Source organism: Canis aureus, chromosome X (genome assembly GCF_053574225.1).
Source record: "Canis aureus isolate CA01 chromosome X, VMU_Caureus_v.1.0, whole genome shotgun sequence".
In the NCBI taxonomy this organism is placed as follows: domain Eukaryota; kingdom Metazoa; phylum Chordata; class Mammalia; order Carnivora; family Canidae; genus Canis; species Canis aureus.
Genome location: NC_135649.1, coordinates 31059805 through 31071239, shown reverse-complemented (window position 1 = coordinate 31071239; position 11435 = coordinate 31059805). Strand labels below are relative to the sequence as shown.

Below are 11435 nucleotides of genomic sequence, written 5' to 3'. Positions count from 1 at the left end.
TTTTGGTAGAGATTACATTGAATCTACAAATGGCACTGGGTAGTATGGAAATTTTAACAATATTCTTCCAACCTATGAACATGGGATATCTTTCCATTTATTTGCATTTTCTTCAGTTTTCACAGTATAGAGCTTCACTCCTTGGCTAAATTTATCCTAAGTATTTTGGGATTTTTTGATGATATTGTACATGTGCTTTCTTAAGATTTCTTTTTTTTTTTAAGATTTCTTTTTCAAATAGTTCGTTTTTAGTGTGTAGAAACTTGAGGAAAAGGGAGGTCTATTTTATTACCCAATTTTTTACTCTTAATTATACTTCCTTCCTTCCTAATGTTTCAAGATTCCTTCTTTTATTTACTTATTTTAAAAGATTTTATTTATTTATTTATTCATGAAAGACACACACACACAGAGGCAGAGACATAGGCAAAGGGAAAAGCAGGCTCCATGTGGGACTCAATCCAGGGATTCCAGGATCAATCCAGGGATGTGGGACTCAATCCAGGGATTCCAGGATCATGCCCTGAGCTAAAGGCAGGTGCTCAACCACTGAGCCACTCAGGCATCTCTAAGATTCCTTCTTTTATTATTTCCTTCCTGCTTCATTAATTTTCTTTAGCTATTCTTTTAGGGTGGGTTGCTGGTGAAATATTCTCTTAATTTCCTTTCATCTGAGATAGTCTTGGTTTGTCCTTTTGTCATGAAGAATATTTTCACCGGATATGGAATTCTGGGTTGATATTTCTTTGCTTAGCATCTAAAAATAGTGTCCCACTCCCTTTTGGCCTCGAGGTAAAGCCACAAATGGAAGTTGTGTAGAGAAGGGAGCACCCAGGGGATCCCTGGGTAGCTCAGCGTTTGGTGCCTGTCTTGGGCCCAGGGCGTGATCCTGGAGTCCCGGGATCGAGTCCCATGATCGAATCCCACGTTGGGCTCCCTGCATGGAGCCTGCTTCTCCCTCTGCCTGTGTCTCTGCCTCTCTCTCTCTCTCTCTCTCTCTGTGTGTGTGTGTGTGTCTCATGAATGAATAAATCTTTTATTTTTATTTTTTTAAGATTTTATTTATTTATTCATCAGAGAGAGGCATTATTTCTTTTCGTTTATTTATTTGTTTGCTTGTTTTAAAGTAACCTCTATACTCAATGGTGTGGCTTGAATTCAGGGCCCTGAGATCAAGAGTCACACACTCTACCAGTTGAGCCATCCAAGTACTCCTCAGGCATTGTTTCTTTTAATACTACTTTAGCGCCACTCTTTCTTACCACTTTATAGGAATCTGATGGTATGAATGTTAGATCTTTTGTTATAGAACCATAGATCCCTAAATATTTTTTTCCCATCTATTTTTTTCTGTTGTTTAGAATTGGTTATTTCTTTTTACTTAAAAAAAAATTTTTCCAGTTGTGGAGTGCCTGGGTGGCTCAGTGGTTGAATGTCTGCCTTTGGCTCAGGTCATGATCCCAGAGTCCGGGGATAGAGTCCCACATCAGGCTCCCTGTGAGGAGCTTGCCTCTCCCTCTGCCTATGTCTCTCCCTCTCTCTGTGTGTCTCTCATGAATAAATAAATAAAATCTTAAAAAAAAATTAAATTCTCAGTTGGTTTTAGTAAATGTCAGAACCACATCACATGCCATACCAGTCCAGGGTGAGAATTTTCTAATAAGCCTTTTCTAATATTAAAACTGCTTCTTGGGGTGCCTGGGTGGTATAGTCAGTTGAGCATCAGACTCTTGGTTTCAGATAAATTCATGATCTCAGGGGCTGGAGCCCTGCATCAGGCTTGCACTCAGTGTAGAGTCTGCTTGGGATTCTCTATCCCCTCTCTCTCTGCTCCTCCCCCCATACTCTCTCTCTCTCTCTCTCAAATAAATAAATAAATAAATCTTAAAAACAAAAACAAAAATAAAAACAACCCTACTTCCTTTAGTATTATCCTAAATTCTATCCTGAATTGAGGGAAGAGTGGCTGGATGCCCCATAAGTTTCCTAGGGGAAATACAAAATTATATGTTCCCTCTTTGTAAGGATATGTGGCAGGAAGAGCAAGTTCTAGCCCCTAAAGAAAGGACTTACAAGCAATAAATATTTTACTCCATTCTTATGAGGCCTGCCTTTTTTTTTTTTTTAACTTTTATTTATGATAGTCACACAGAGAGAGAGAGAGGCAGAGACACAGGCAGAGGGAGAAGCAGGCTCCATGCACCGGGAGCCCGATGTGGGATTTGATCCGGAGTCTCCAGGATCACGCCCTGAGCCAAAGGCAGGCGCCAAACCACTGCACCACCCAGGGATCCCGAGGCCTGCCTTTAAAAAGGAGCTATATCCTTAACACATAAGTGTTTTTCACCATGTTAGTGGGTCTTGTTGTTTCTTGCAGCAGAGGGCCCTGGGCTCTTCCTTGAACCTGTACCCTCCATCTATCACTAGCAGTAGTGAGCCAGGGAATGGTTGGCCTTGGCCATTTTGTGCATGTCAAGCTTCTTCTTGCTCACAGGGCCCTGTCTGTGAAAAGCCTCCAGCAGCTTATTTGACAACTTCTCTGGCATCAGCATCCACCAGTGTTTCTTCTCTCTGAACTCAGTAATCATCTGCTTCATGACCAGGAAGCAATGATGCTGATCAGTTAGTGGCACAGGAACTTGGTAGAAATGGCCATCTCTGAAGATGGGTACCAGCCCAATCACAGGCTCATAGTTTTTCAGTGCTTGGTGGAAGATGGTGTAGGGGTTGCATTGGATGGTTGCCTATTCCTATGCAGAAGCAGCATGGTACTTCTCAAACTCCTTTTTCACAGCTTCTAGAGTCTGCATCATTAGGGATTTGGCTAGTACTTTGTTTCCTTCTTTCATCATCATGTTGGTGAATTTACTGACACTGGGTCTTCAAACAGAGTTTGTTTTTGTCACTGTGGCAGGTTTGATAAGCTGTCTTCCTGAGTTCCTGCTCATATTTCTCAGAATGGGTAATTTCTACTATCCTATCTTTATATCCACCCATTCTTTTCCCTATCAACACTGTTCTGCTGTTGGCTCCTTCTAGCAATTTTTCATTTTGGTAATTATATTTCCAGTTCTGAAATTTGATTTTTCTTTATGTCTTCTATTTTTTTTCTTTTACTGGGACACTATATTTGATGGGAACTTTGGGACTTTCTAACTTTTCATTTTTGTCAACCTTCTACACAATTTTTCATTGAAACACTATGATGACTGTCATCCTTGTCACATAATTCTATTCTTTGTGTCTTCTTGTTTTAATCTGATGGTTTTCTTTTCCTCATTCAGATTTTCCTGATTCTTAGTATGATAAATGATTATATTTGTGTATCCCGGTAATTGGGGCTATTATGTTATGAGACTCTGGATCTTATTAAACTTTTATAGGACTCCTCAGTTACCACGCAAGTGTGGGAAATGGTATGTTGCCTCATTACTGCCAATTAGGGATGGAAATGCATATTTCCTACTAGGCCTCCTTTAACATTCTACGAGTAAGAGCCTTATTTTTGGACAGGGATAAAATTTCAAGTCTGCTGACATTACCTTGGCTGAGAGGAGAAAGGGTGTCTCATTACTGCTCCTGACATGGTCTCTACCATCACCATGGAAGGGGGGGTGGCCTCTTTACCACTGGTCAGAATGAAAATTCTGGCTGTCTACTCTGCCCTTTTTTGTCACCAACCTAGTATAGGGGAAGAGATGACTAGTTATAGCTTTGTAAAGGTAGAAGTCTATGTTTCCTACCTGGCTTATTCTGTCATGGGTAGTGTGTAACCACAATTTTTATCCCATGATACTTGGCTAGAATAAGGTGATTATTGTCTAAAAGTTTTCTGTCTTACTAGGCTGCCTTTATCCTGGTCCTTTGGCTAGAGACAACAGGTTTTACTTGGAGCATTTTTAGTCTACATTCATGGGTGTGTCCTGGTTACAAGATTCTACTGCATCCAATCCAGGATATATTAGGCAAAAGGAAAACTAAGGGAATTTAACATCATGCCATTCCATAAGTCTCAAGGTCCCTACCTGGTCTTTATTCTCTCCACCTCTCAGAGTCATCTTATGTTTTTATATATAATGTTTATGGTTGGTAATTATACTTAGTGAAAGGAATATGGAGAAGTACATTTCCTCCTCCATCTTATCACAGAATCAGAAGTCTAGGGAATAATTAGATATAGCCATTTTAGAAACTGGAGTTATTTTGATGTAGCTATTTTGATATGGCATCAGAATAATTATATTAAAACACAAGAAAACTTTTATTACTAGGTAATAAATATTCTTGTCACTATAAAAGTCATTGCTGCCTCTCACCTCATCTATCCCTGATCTCCTTGGAAATAGGAGCTCCTTTATCTCTTTGAAGGAAAGCAGAACTGCCTAGGATTAATGGGCTCTCTAATGCTGGTGGGAGATTGCAGAAGAGGCTTTGTGTTGGATCTCATCCTCTGACTCCTCCTGAGGTGATACCCATTAATGGCTTATATGATTATGTCTGCTGAAAGATATGGCACTTATACCAAGGTGGAAATAGAAACAGAAATTGGAAGCCTGAGTTATCCTTGCACCAAATGAAGACTTAGCTCTTGCACTTATCCTAAAGTGGTTTTTGTTAGAGTGGAGATAGATACAGTGATTAGCTTTGAGGTCAATAATAGTAAACTGTAGTCCAAGGCTACAAAAGTTACAGAAATAGTGTTGTAACTGGCAGACTTTATGACCACAACAAGGTAACCTAGGGGTATATGGTTTGCTACTATCCTGGAAATGCAATCACTTTTTTATAGTTCATAGAATTTTCTCCCCTTCTTTTTCAACATGAAATGATAGCTTTTGCTATAAGCATCTTAACTGCTGTTGCTCAGGATTTTCAGTTGGAAAAAGGACAGAAAAGTAAGGGTAAGACTACTAGAGTTGTGCATATTAACTGAGTCTATTGAGTGAATGTTGATGTATTAAGATGTAGAATCCATATCCTCTTTATTTTGTTTATTTTTATTTAAGTAAACTCTACACCTACCTTGGGCTTGAACTTACAACCCCAAGATCAAGAGTCATATGCTCTACCAACTGTGCCAACCAGTGCCTCAATGTATAACCCCTTTAGATAATACTGTCAAAGGAATAGACTACATGGCTTCTACTGCTAGCTTTTCTGTTAACTACTTGTTAGCCTCTGGCAAGTTATCTAACCTTTCAGAGCCTTGGTTTCTTCAGTGGTAAAGTGAGCATCATGGTAGTACTTGCCTTTTTGAATTATTGTTGATTTATATGCAATAAAAATTATAAACCCTTAGAAAAACCTGGTCCATTGTAAGCATTCAATACGTGTTAGCTAAAATGATGAACATTTTTAGGGAGAGTATTTCTAGTTATGTGATGGGTCCTAAATGCTGACAATATTTAATTTGTTTTTTCCCTTTCTGACCTCTAAGTAAAGTGTGGAACTGGGTAATCTTTTAGTGTTTAGGGACTTCATAGTAGTACAAGTGCCTCAACTAAATTTTGGGGTCATTTTTATTGTGAGAACTCACAGGATTATAAGATACTTGTTCAGAATTTCTGGCCATTTGACAATTGTGGGTAATAGTTTTAGAAATCTAAACCAGCATTTTAAAAAATCAGGCAGGGCACTTGGGTGGCTTAGCTGGTTGAGCATCTGCCATTGGCTCAGGTCATGATCCTGAGGTCCTGTGATCGAGCACTGTTATCAGGCTCCCTGCTTCACCTGGAGCCTGCTTTTCCCTCTCTCTCTGCCTGCTGCTCCCCCTGCTTGTGCTCTCTCTCTCTGTGTCAAATGGATAAATAAAATCTTTAACAAAAAAAAAAAAATCAGGCAAGGGGTAACTGGATGGCTCAGTTGGTTAAGTGTTCATCTCTTGATTTCAGTTTGGGTCATGATTTCAGGGTCGCTAGATCAAGCCTTGCACCAGGCTCTACGCTAGGCATGGAGCCTGCTTGGGATTCTCTCTCTCCCTCTGTCCCTCCTCACCCCCTGCTTGTGCTCTCTCTCTCAAAAAAAAAAAAAAAATCAGGCAAATTGCCTTTTGAAAATGTGGCTCAGGGACACCTGGGTGGCTCAGAGTTTGAGCATCTGCCTTTGGCTCAGGGTGTGATCCTGGAGTCGGGGATTGAGTCCTGCATAAGGCTCCCTGCATGGAGCCTGCTTCTCCCTCTGCCTATGTCTCTGCCTTTCTCTCTCTGTGTCTCTCATGAATAAATAAATAAAATATTTTAAAAAAGAGAAAATGTGGCTGAAATGAAGCTGTCATTTCTCCTCTCATTTCAGCGTGGTCGGAGACTCTTGTGAGAATGTAGGCTGAGAATAAACTCTGTGTCTGAGGCTGATATGCTTAACACTCAGGCAGTGTCTTACTAGTCAGGATCTCCCTTTAGGGAATACTGATATATTTACTATTACTTATTAATAGTATCTAGAATGACTTTTGTTTATTTGTTTATTATTTTAAGTTTATGGCCAAATAAAGCATTAGTAATTTGGCCTTTTTTAGTAGCCTCCTTAAAGGGACTATGATATTTGGTTGTCTGAAGAGTAATGCCAAAGGATATTTAGTAATGCCAAGATAATATTTAGCTACAGTGAGAAAAAAATCATTCTTCACCTTAAATTTCTAGGGGAATATTTAATAATTGATATCTTTAAAAGGTTGGAGGGGGGAGAAATGGAATAGATCAGAGACAAATGTATTTTAGTTTGCTAAATATGAAGTTGAAACCTAGTTATTTCTTATGTCAAATTTTTAGTCACTGATTAATATCTAAGGGGTTTTAAAAAAATTATTTAAGTAATCTCTACACCCAATATGGGGATTGAACTCATGACACCCCCTCCCCTGAGATCAAGAGTCACATGCTCTTCCAACTGAGCCAGCCAGGCACCCCTAATGTCTAAGAGTTGTATAAAATGTTTCCTTTTACTTATTAATTCACTAAAATTCACTGAATGCCTACTATGTGTCAGATATTTTGCTAGGCTCTGGCTACACAACTGAGAATAAGATGAACCAGGCTTCTGCCTTCATAGCACTTCAATTTAGAGAGAAGACAAACAAGATTAAATGGCAAACAAGTAAATGAGGAAGGTTAGTTTCAGGGTAAGTGTTCTGAAATAAACAGTGTGCTGTTTATTTTATTTTATTTTATTTTTATTATTTTTTTTTACAGTGTGCTGTTTATTAAAGAACCTGTTAGCATGATTTAGGAAGGCCTCCATGAAGGAGAAACAAACTGAGATCTGAGGATAAGAATAAGCCAATTGTTTAAAGATTTGAGGGATCCCTGGGTGGCACAGCGATTTAGCACCTGCCTTTGGCCCAGGGCGCGATCCTGGAGATCCAGGATCGAATCCCACGTCGGGCTCCTGGTGCATGGAGCCTGCTTCTCCCTCTGCCTATGTCTCTGCCTCTCTCTCTCTCTCTGTGACTATCATAAATAAATAAAAATTTAAAAAAAATAAAGATTTGACAGAAAAGGGTTCTAAAAAAACAAATGGGGGAAGCCCCGGTAGCTCAGCAATTTAGTGCTGCCTTTGGCCCAGGGTGTGATCCTGGAGACCCGGGATCGAATCCCATGTCGGGCTCCCTGCGTGGAGCCTGCTTCTCCCTCTGCCTGTGTCCCTGCCTCTCTCTCTGTGTCTCTCATGAGTAAATAAATAAAATCTTAAAAAGAATAAAAGATTTGAGAGAAAAGGGTTCTAGGAACTGAAATGCATGACAAGAAGGAACTTTGTATATTCTTACACCTGAGAGATCAATAATACTTGAGAAAAGAGGATGCTGATAATGTTAATTTTTCTTTAAATGTTTGGTAGAATTTACTAGTGAAGCCTGGACTTTTTTTGTTGAGAGGTTTTGGATTATTGGTTTGATCTTCTTACTTATCACAGGTATGTTCAGATTTTCTATTTTATCTATTTTTTAAATTTTATTTATTTATTTGCTTATTGTGCTCGCTTCGGCAGCACATATACTAAAAATATTTATTTGCTTATTTATTTGAGAGAGAGAGAGAGAGTGCAAGCATGCAAGGAGGGGGGCAAAGAGAAAGGGAGAGAAAGAATCTCAAGTGGACTCCCCAGTGAGCTCAGAACCCTGACACCAGCTCCATCTCATGACCCTGAGATCAGGTCATGATCTGAGCCAAAATCAAGAGTCCAACACTTAACTGACTGAGCCACCCAGTTGCTCCATAGATTTTCTATTTCATCTTAAGTCAATTTAGTAGTTTGGTTGGGATCCCTGGGTGGCGCAGCGGTTTGGCACCTGCCTTTGGCCCAGGGCGCAATCCTGGAGACCCGGGATCGAATCCCACATCAGGCTCCCGGTGCATGGAGCCTGCTTCTCCCTCTGCCTGTGTCTCTGCCTCTCTCTCTCTCTCTCTGTGACTATCATAAATAAATAAAAATTTAAAAAAAAATTAAATTTAGTAGTTTGGTGATTTACTGGTGTAAAATTATTCAAAATATTCATTTATAATTTTTTAAATTTCTCTAAAGTTTGGAATAATATTGCCTCAGAAATCAGTATTTCTAAAAAAAAAGAAATCATTATTTCTGATTTTCATTATTTAGATTTTTTTCTCAGTCTAGGTAAAGCTTTGTCAATTTTGATGATCTTTTAAATAAACCAACTTTTTGTTTTATGACTCTTTGATTTTCTATTCTGTATTTCACTGATCTCTGCTTTTCATTATTTCTTCTGCTAGCTTTGAGTTTAGTTTACTTTTCTTTTTTCTAATTCCTTAAGGCATAAAGTTGGGTTATTACTTTGAGAAATAGTTCTTGTTTTAATGTATGCATTTAGGGGTATGCATTTTTTTCTGAGCACTGCTTTCACTGCCTCCTATAAGTTTTGGTATGCTGTGTTTTCATTTTTATTTGTATCAAAGTATTTTCTGAGTTCCCTTGTAATTTGCTTTCTTTTACCCATTCGTTAAGAGTATGTTAATTTCCACACATTTGTGAATTTTCCAGTTTTCCTTGTTCTTGATTTCTAGAGTCATTTCATTTTGGTCAGAGAAGATATTTTGTATAATTTCTATCTTTTTAAATTTATTGAGACTTGCAGCCTAAAATATGGTCTATCCTGAAGAATATTCCATGTGCACTTGAGAAGGATATGTATTCTGTTGACAGGTGAAGTGTTCTGTATGTTTGTTAGGTGTATTTTTGGTTTATACTGTTGTTTAAATCCTCTATTTCCGGGCAGCCCTAGAGGCGCAGCGGTTTGGCGCCGCCTGCAGCCTGGGGTGTGATCCTGGAGACCCGGGATCCAGTCCCATGTCAGGCTCCCTGCATGGAGCCTGCTTCTCCCTCTCCCTGTGTCTCAGCCTCTCCCTCTCTGTGTCTATGAATAAATAAATAAAATCTTAAAAAATAAATAAATAAAATAAAAAAATCTTAAATCCTCTATTTCGCTATTGAACTTTGGTCTAGATGTCTATTGATTATTGAAAGTAGAGAATTGAAGTCTCCAACTATTATTATAGAACTGATAGAACTGCCTATTTTTCTCTTCAATTTTGTCAATGATTGTTTCACGTATTTTTGGGGCTCTTTTATTTGTGCGTATGTCTGTAATTATTTTATCTTCTGGATGAATTGAGCTTTTATCAATATATGATGTCATTTTTTGGTCTCATAACAACTTTTGACTTAAAGTCTATTTTGTCTGCTATTAGTATAGCCACTCAAGCTCTCTTTTGTTTACTTTTTGCATGGAATAAATTTTTTCCATTCTTTTATTTTAAACATATTTCTGTCTTTAGTTCTAAAGTGAGTCTGTTGTAGATAAGATATAGATGAATCATTTTTTAAATACATACTGCCAATCTGCCTTTTAAGAGGTGAGTTTAACTGATTTACATTTAATCTGTGTATTGATAAGGGAAAACTTAATACTAAAAAAATAAATAAAAATTGGGCACCAGGGGTGCTCAGTGGTTGAGCCTCTGCCTTTGGCTCAGGTTGTGATCTCGGGGTCCTGGGATCAAGTCCCACATTGTGCGCCCCACAGGGAGCCTGCTTCTCCCTCTGCCTATGTCTCTGTCTCTCTCTGTCTCTCATGAATAATTAAATAAAATCTTAAAAAAAACAATAACAAAGAAAGAAAGGAAAAACTACATAAATAAATGTGTATTTTAAGATTTTTTTTAAAGGAAAGACTTAATTTTGCCATTTTGCTATTTTCTATATTGCTTATATTATTTTTGTTCCTCATTTTCTTCAGTATTGCCTATTGTGGGTTTTTTGGGTACCATTTTGATTCCCTTCTCATTTTATTTTCTCTATATATTTTAGTTATTTTTTTTTATTCTTTTTTTTTAATTTTTATTTATTTATGATAGTCACACAGAGAGAGAGAGAGAGGCAGAGACACAGGCAGAGGGAGAAGCAGGCTCCATGCACCGGGAGCCCGACGTGGGATTCGATCCCGGGTCTCCAGGATCGCGCCCTGGGCCAAAGGCAGGCGCTAAACCGCTGCGCCACCCAGGGATCCCTATTTTAGTTATTTTTTATTGGTTACCCTGAGAATTGCAATGAAGTAGACAGTTGAGTATATAAATCTGGAGGAAGTCAGGGCTGGAGAAATAAATTTGAGAATAATTGGTATATAGATGGTGTTTAAAGCCTGGGACTAGATAGGGTCTTTTAGGAAGGAAATATAGCCAGAGTAGAACAGAAAATGCAGGACCAACCCTTGAAAAGTTCAAAGCCTATTTTCCCTATTGGTGGAAATATTTGTATTCATCCTTTAAGTCCCATGAATAGGTGGCATAACTGTTGTTTGTATATCTCAGTGGTTCTCATTTCTGAAGACATTAAGTTAAGAGGTGCTTTCCTGTGTTGGCTGAATATTATAACAAGATGAATCCTATTTTTGCAGTTCTAAGGTTCTCTTTCAATTTCTCCTTTTTCCGTCACATTTCAATGTATTCTTTACGAATTAATTTCAGAATCATTTTGAAAATCATGCAAAATCACTCAAGCTAATTTTCTTTTCAGAGCTACCATTGACCTTAATGTTCTCTTTGTATATCATCCCCGCCTAGAACTACATATGTCTTGTTCTTCAGCCACAGCTTGCACTCCTGACTTGACTTGACCAGCATTCTCTCAAAAACATTTTTTTTAAGATTTTATTTTTTTAAAGTAATCTCCATACCCAACGCGGGGCTTGAACTTACAACCCCAAGATCAAGAGTTGCATATTTTACTGACTGAGCCAGCCAGGCATACCTCAAAAGCATATCTTTAATCACAAGGGTTGAAGGACTAGGAATGATTCTTAAGGAGGAGAAACTCTGCATTCACATTTTCTTGGGGAAGGCCAGGATTGTTATCTTTATATCTGAATGATACTGTGTTCCGACCCTTAAAACATAGCTCTCTGTAGGAGGGAGATGGGTTAAGAA

General features: G+C 38.4%; 1 pseudogene; it reads right to left on the bottom strand.

Moving 5' to 3' along the window:
- Positions 1-2423: 2423 nt before the first annotated feature.
- LOC144308831 (small ribosomal subunit protein uS7m pseudogene) lies at positions 2424-9649 on the bottom strand (annotated as a pseudogene).
- Positions 9650-11435: the final 1786 nt, after the last annotated feature.